An 8,499-nucleotide genomic window follows, 5' to 3' on the forward strand; every position below is an offset into this window, starting at 1 on the left:
CTACAATCGTTGAGACAATCTCCGACACTCTAAAGTCGTGGACTTGGTGCTTCGGAAGGTGAGCCAAAATACTCAAGATGCCAATGCTAGAAATCTTGGGCCTAATTGGGAAGGTCCCTATAAGATGATCGGCATTGCAGGCAAAGGAACATACCAACTGGAAGATAGCAACGCAGAAAGGTACCAAGAAATTGGAACATCAGCTTCCTTAAAAGGTACTATGTCTAACCGGCGAGACCGTTACCGGCGGCGTTGCACTCTTTTTTCCATCGTTTGGTTTTTGTCCCAATTGGATTTTTCTGGCAAGGTTTTTAACGAGGCATTGCCATTCGGTTATCCAAACTTTTTCCCAGAGGCATTCACTGGTGCTTGGAATTTCATCTTTTACTCCCAAACACCGGGGGGCTATATACATGCATTAAACAACGAAAGTCGTTTAAGGCTACAGTAAGAACTGGGGGCTGCCCAGGTAAAGCAACAAACATGTAATCTGATCGACCGCACTAGATGGCGGCCAAGTTTATGTTTTGTAACTTGCATAAAAGTTAAGGGAATCAATAAAGTTTTCCTTCCTTTGAAAAATATTTTCCACTGAAAGCAAGTAAATTAAGCGGATGCAACTTTAAGCATACCAAAAACCTGTGCCAAAATAATTTGGAGACGTCCTTTTCTAAAGCACCGAGAAATAAGGGCTCTCTCTTATTAATAAGACCTCTTCCAAAGTTTTAAAAGGAAAGAAGTTTAAAGTTCGAACACAATTGACCGAACGAAAAATTTCTCGGTATGCTAATCGGGCACGTTAGTTATAAGTCTCGCAAGGGATTGACAGTTTGAAATAGTTAGAAGAAAAACTAGGTGACTGGCTCTTCTGAGATTTTAAGAATCTTAGATTGAGACATGAGATCCTTCAAAATAGGGATTGCTAAGCCTGGGCCGGGAAAATGATAAATGCAAGAACTAGAGAAAAAGCAAGCTGTAAAGATAGGTGCATTGCCTTAAAATTATCGCCGAGCTAGTAGCACCCGAAGGGAAAGAGCGAAAGAAGTAAGCCGACAGGCCCGACTTCATAAAAGGACCAAAACTAAAAGTGTTTCTCTGAAATAAGCAATAACAAAGAAACTAACCATAAGAACGCAGGCTCGAGAGATGAATGTTTCTTAGGGGGAGGGCGGATCGCCCCCATCATGGGGAGGGGTCCCAGGTTCCTCAGTGTTGGAGCTGTTGTCCTCAGATGATCGAAAGTTTTCCATGGCAGATTCGGTGGCATAAAAAACCACATCAGCATCCAACAAGGCATCAGAAAGGTCTAGTTTGTTGTCTAAAGCATCTTGAAAAGCATCCAGGCAGGACTTCAAATAGCTAGGTGTACTGTCTTTTTATGGTTTGGCAACCGAACGCTGTTTCAATCTTTCCCATCGCGCTCTAAGCCGGGATTGGAAAGCTTCGAAACATTTTAATTGTTCCCGAGCGGTCTTCAACTTACCCTCCAGGTGATGGACCCTTACCTGAAGGCTCTGATGATCAGAGTCCTTGGCCTGAAGAGGCCCGTCCCTTTCCTCCAGCTTCTGCTTCACTTCGTCAAACCTTAGCTACAGGGAATGCTTTAAATATTCTGATACACGACACCTTATCCGGAACGTCTCTACCTCACGGTGAAGTTGGCGGTTCTCCGTAGCCGTTGAGCTCTCAGCTTGTATTTTCCCTGCTTTATCTATGGTAATAGTGGTGGTGGCATGGATCATGAAGGTTTGCCCTACAAACTGTGCCAGTATTGTCCTCAAGTTTTCACCAAGGGACCCAAGTTGGGCAGAGCTTTCCCCAGGAACACCGATTTTGAGGTGTGTTTCTAAGAATTTGGGACCGGCTTGCTCCCGATCCAGTTCAAAAGGCTCCGCACCTCCGGGACCAGGGTGGTCTTCATCCTCGTCATCAATATTTACCAACCCACGGCTGGCCTGCACTTCCCTCCATGCTTTAAGAAGGCGGCGCCAGGTCCTCACTCAGGAACCTATCCCCTCGGCCGAAGTCCCAACAGTTTATATAAGGCTACGTGCCCTGCGCTTCCAGTCGCCTGAGTTTCAGGTAGCAACAATCATGATATTGGAAAAAGTGGTCTCACTTGAGGAGATCTTCCAGGCAGACGACCGCATTGTGGGGATACCTGTGCAAGATTGGAAGAAGTTCTTCAGAAAGTAAGGATAGGCTTACGCGAGAAAGTAGCGGCGTGGGATCTGTTATCTTACCATGGCTTTTTCCCCTCCACCAATCGACAATGAGGCTTTTCCAGGTCCTAGTTAACCCTGAAATAACGCGCAACAGGTCCATCACCCAATCAAACATTCCATGCACTTAGCCAGTACCTATAGGGGCGGCTGTAAAAAAATAGCAAGTTATGTATCGACGCCAATAAAAAATTAAGATAAAGAAAGAAGGGAGGGTCGAACTTACGAGTATAGTTCCAGGCTTTCGGGAAGGGCTCTGGGAAAGCATAGTAGAGAAGATTTGTTCGATCATTATGAACCGATCGCAACAGCACCGGTCGAAGTCATCCTCAACACTGGTTATTAGCCCGAAGGGGCCCCGAGGGAAAAAATGAACCATTCCGCCCCGAAAGAGACGAGGTGAATATAGTTACATCAAGTGGCCGACTGTAAAGGCAAGTCCGGCACGATCAACAAGGTTCTGGATACAGTAAACAATCCTTCCTACTTGGGGGCAATTTGGCCTAGGCATACCTGGTACCTTCAACAGAAGGTCTTGATCAAACAAGGAACTGTTAACGAAGACCTAATGGTGCAAGGAGAGGTGTGGACCATGGAATATACCTCAACATGGCTTGTCATCCATTTGTCTACACCAACTGGGATGGCCACAACTTCGGGTCCCTAATTGCAATGCCGTATTACTTTAGGAAGATTTCCGTTGGTTATAAGCGAGGTTATCTCACCTAGTGATCGTGCTCATTTGTTATTTGATTTTCACCAAGAAATAGATGGGCTTAGAGAAGCTGAGCTAGCTAAATCCTTTATCGGAACCACTAAGAGAAACATTGGGCCTTGCTATTCAAGCAAGGTTATTCAAAATGGCATAAGAGTAAGTGATTTAAGGCATGTGGACACATTACCCCAAAAGCTTGATCTGTTATTATCAGATGCTGCTTCAAGATTCCAAGGTTTTAAGTATAGCCCTGAAATGCTCAAGGAAGAAGTGGAACGATGATATTCGGCCTTGGTGATCTATACTTGTGGAGGTATTTGGACTTGGTATTCTATACTTGTGGTGACATTCGGACTTGGTATTTAGTGATTGTGATTCTAAACTTGGACAGTGTTGGTTTTACTTGTTGTGAGAATGTCTACCTTTTAGTCTCTTACTTATATATATATTTAGCTAACTGTTGTCAGCCTATGATGCCTACTCTGTACATGTTGTACTGATTCTACCTTGCTGCATTCTTTTATGAGTGTAGAGTACGTGGCTGAATCAACTTTTTCCCCTCGAGACTGACTCCCGAGGCATTGCTGACGAGCATCTAGGGTGAGTACATGACAAAATCTGCTGCTCGGATGACTATTTTACTTGTCTTCTCCGTTACGTTTAAGAAAATATTTCCTTTTGAGAGACATTTAGTTATGTAATGGCTCTTGTACGACCTAGACCAGATTTTTTGGGATTGATGTAATATTTCACACTTATTTACTTATCTATTTTTGACTTTTTAAACATTTATATTGGTGGGTTTATTTTATTGTTATATGAATGTTTATAAAGGGACGGGTTCATAGTGGAGTTGCCTGAAAGGCTTCATAAGATGGGCATTATGGAGTCTCGCGGTATGGATTATGTGTCCTTTCAGTTTCGCGGCGACGCGAAGACTTGGTAGGGATATTATATTGAAGGCAGACCCGTTGATACAACTACAGTCACTTGGACCCAGTTCTATCTAGCCTTCTTGGAGAAGTACGTACCACGTACTTTGAGGGACGAGCGTAGAGATGAGTTCTCCTATTTATAGCAGAAGGGGATGTCTGTTTCAAAGTATAAGGCCAAATTTCTATTTTTGTCTAGGTATGTGACCTAGTTCATTCACACAGAAGTGAAGAGGTTTCGTAGGCTTGTTGGTGGACTTGTACTTCTACTTGATAATGCTTGTCTCCAACTTGTGGCCATGGGTTTTTCTTTCTAGGTAGTCGTTGATCATGCCACGAGTGTCGAGTCTTCCAAGGTTTGTGCTTTGGGAGGATCTAGTAAGAAGAGGCTAAGTCAGCATGGCGGTTTTAAGTGGTTCCAGTTATAGGGGCGGGCGACAGTTTTCCAGGCCCTATCAGTCAGCCCCCAGCCACCACGTTCAGTCTGAATTGTAGGCATCTTCTAGTGGTCCTTCTAGACCTAGTGGTTTTGGGGCTAGATAGTCTCATGGTGGATCTTATTCCCGACCAGCTTATAGAGGTAGCCCCTCTGGTTCATCAGCTTTTATATATCATCCTCCAGCTCCTAGGTCTTGTTATATATATGGTGACCCCGGTCTCTTGATGAGAGACTATACCAGACCTAGATAGAGTGGGTCCTAGTAGGGTTCTCTATTTTAGAGCCCGAGGGCTCCAGCACCATCTAGTAGCTGGGGTGGTTGTTCAGCGAAAGGCGGCGCTCATTCAAGCCGCGGTGGCCCTCATTCGTCCAGAGGTGGACACCAGTCAGGTAGGGGTGGTTCCCAGGTCTCTCGAGGAAGAGCGCAGTCTGTCCAGAGTGGTCGTGGTGGGGCACATTGGTATGCTTTTCTGAGTAGGCCCGAGGCCGAGGCTTCTGATATTGTGATCTCATGTATTATTTTTATTCATCAACGGAGGGCTTCAGTCTTATTTGATCCCGGGTCAACTTTCTCTTATGTGTTTACTTATCATTATATTGGTTTATATTTGACTAGTGATCATCTTGATATGCCTATTCATGTGCCTACTTCGGTTAGAGATTCAAATTTGGTTGATCGAGCCTATCAGTCTTGTTAAGTTACTTTTACGGGGTACGACACGTGGGTAGACTTGATGATTTTGGATATGGTAGATTTTGATATTATCCTGGGTATGACTTGGTTGTCACCAGATCACGCGATCTTGGACTATCATGCCAAGGCAGTCACCTTAGCTATGCCTGAGATTCCTAGACTTGGGTTGAGGGGTAGTCCGTGTCCCGCTCCGAAGAATATTATGTCTTATTTTCGCGCGAAGAAGTTAGTCGACAACGAGTGTTTGGCCTACTTAGCGTATGTTCATGATACTAGCGTTGCTTCTCCACTCCTTGAGGCCATACCTATTGTGAGTGAGTTCGAGGAGGTCTTCCCTTCTGATTTGCTAGGTATGCCACCCGACTGTGACATTAATTTCTTTATTGACTTGGAGCTGGGCATGTGGCCTATTTGTAGTCCTCCTTATAGGATGGCACCTGCTGAGTTAAGAGAGTTTAAAGAGCAGTTACAAGATCTTCTTAGTAAGGGGTTCACTAGACTGAGCGTCTCCCATTGAATGCTCCCATTTTGTTTATAAAGAAGAAGGATGGTACAATTAGGATGTGCATAGATTACCGTTAGTTGAACAAGGTCACCATTTATAATAAGTATCATATTCCTCGTATTGATGACTTGTTCGACCAGCTTCAGGGTGCTTCGGTATTTTTGAAGATTGTTTTGAGGTCAGGCTGCCATCAGCTGAAGATTCGGGCTAAGGATATGCAGAAGATAGCCTTTAGGACTCATTATGGTCATTACGAGTTCCTTGTGATGTCATTTGGGCTTACGAATATCCTAACAGCTTTCATGGACTTGATGAAGGGCATTCTCAAGCCATATTTGGGCTCTTTTGTCATAATGTTCATTGATGATATCTTGGTTTATTCCAAAAGTAGAGAGAAGAATGAGTGTCATTTATGGATTGTCCTTAGTTTGTTGAGAGAGAAAGAGCTTTATGCCATGTTTTTGAAATGCGAATCTAGATTGATTCTGTGGCGTTATTGGGCCACATCACGTAAAAGGACAGGATCATGGTTGATCTCAAAAAGATAGATAGTGTTAGAGATTGGGTGAGGTCCACTACTGTGACTGAGATTCGTAGCTTCTTGGTTTTGGCCAGTTACTATCATTGATTCATGAAGGGGTTTGCTTCTATTGCTTTTCACTTGGCCAGATTGAATCAGAAAGAGATTCCTTTTCAATGGTCCGATGCTTGTGAAGAGAACATTCAAAAGCTCAAGACTCTATTGACCACTACTTCTATATTGGCATTACCTATGGAGGGTAAGGATTTCTCAGTTTATTGTGATGCATCTCGTTTTGGTTTGGGCGCTGTGTTGATGCAGGAGGGCAAGGTCATTACCTATGCTTGCCGTCAGTTAAAGATCCATGAGAGGAACTATCCTGCTCATGATTTGGAGTTGGCAGCAGTAGTATTCACTTTAAAGATTTGGAGGCATTATCTATATGGGGTCCACTGTGAGGTGTTTATCGATCACCGCAGCCTTCAGCACGTGTTCAGTTAGAGGGATCTCAACTCTAGGAAGTGTAGGCGGATAGAGCTTCTGAAGGATTATGATATCACTAGACTTTACCATCCGGGTAAAGCTAATGTGGTCGCTAATGCCTTATGTCTCAAGGCAGTGAGTATGGGCAGGCTAGCTCAATTGGTTGCTTTTGAGCGTCCCTTAGCTAAGGAGGTTCTGACTCTGGCTAACAACTTTGTGCGTCTTGATGCTTTAGATCTGGGCAGAGTTTTAGCATGCGTTGAGCTGAGGACGTCTCTCTTGGAGCAAATTAGGGCTCAACAGTTTGAGGATGTTCAGTTATGTAAAATTCATGATAAGGTTTTGAGAGTTGAGGCCAAGGAGGCCATGCTTGATAATGAGGGGATTGGGAGGATTAAGAGACCCGTGTGAGTTCTTCGTGTAGGTGGCCTGATTCGATTGATATTGGAGGAGGCTCAAAGCTCCAGATATTCTATTCACCCAGGGGTGACAAAGATGTACCGTGATTTGAGGCAGCACTACTGGTGGGTCATATGAAGAGAGATATTTCGGATTTTGTGGCTAAGTGTGGGAAATGTCAGCAAGTCAAGTGTGTCACGACCCGACTAGGGGGCATGACGGGTACTAAGAGCTAACCACCGAGTACCACTCATTCTATTACTCATCATACTCATCCTGTGTTCATTCATTATTCTCATGCTTTTAGTCATGGGAAAACGCCTTTTCACTTTGAAACATATTTACTTTCATATACATAAGCCTTTCGGCTATCAAAATAATATATATACACTGAGGAAATCGTGAGACCATACTACCCACACATACGTATCTACGAGCCTCTACTAGAATACTAGATATCTGGATGGGACAGGACCCCGTCGTGCCCAAAACATATATATACACAAAATAATAAATCAATGGCACCTCCGGAACAATGGAGTGCTCTCAAAGTCTGCTGATAGCTACTACGAATCCGGATCACCTACCTATCTACTTGTGGGCATGAACACAGCGTCCAAAGAAAAGGAAGTCAGTACGAGCATTGTACTGAGTATGTAAGGCATGAATAAAATGAGCATAATAAAGAAGTAATGAAACATAAGGTGAAGATATGACCTACTTAGCTTTTAAGAGTAAATGCATTTTTAACATATCACATACATCATCATGTCACATATATCATCCTCATTAACCCGCGTCCGGGTACCCTCATACGCCGCCCACTAGTGGTGATCATGTACGACCTTCTAGGCATGGTGTACTCACAAGCAGCCCGCATTAGCGGTGACATGCCCGGCCATTTAGGCACGGTGGAACAATAAGCAGCCTGCCTTAGAGGTGACATGTCCGGCTACTGAGGCACGGTGGAATCGTGTCATCATGAATTCATCATAACTTATCATCATCATACATTCGTCATAGAATATGCATTAGATCTTAAAGACAATCTATAACTATATCGGGGTGACATAAGGTCGAGAACCCCCGATTACATTATGGAGTGATCATATTCGTCATATCTCACCTTGAAAGAACTAACATTGTAAGGTGACTGTAAATAATGAAAAACATCAATGGATCATACTTAGGATCATTAGCTTCATGGACATCATATCTTGCTTTAGAATTATTTAGACTTAAACTCATCATCATCATTATCATGCTCGTAACGTATCTCTTTTCTTTATCTTATGAAAAGCTCTTTGTAACCATGGACTCATAATTTCCAATATGTAGGAAAATCATGGAAAGATAAGAGGATTCATGCCATAGGAGTCATACCTTAGTAAGAAGGGACTACTAGCCTTACATACCTTTTCGTTTAGCTACTCTATCGCTTGATTGTTCTCCTCCAATGTTCTCGTTTCTACGTTCAATAGAGTTTGTACCAACATTAGACAATCGATAGCTTAGCATATTTAACTAAAGCTAGAGAAAATTGCGCAGCATTTCCTCTATTTATACAACTTTCTCCATATCATATATCAA

This window comes from Lycium barbarum, chromosome 11, assembly GCF_019175385.1.
Source record: "Lycium barbarum isolate Lr01 chromosome 11, ASM1917538v2, whole genome shotgun sequence".
In the NCBI taxonomy this organism is placed as follows: Eukaryota; Viridiplantae; Streptophyta; class Magnoliopsida; order Solanales; family Solanaceae; genus Lycium; species Lycium barbarum.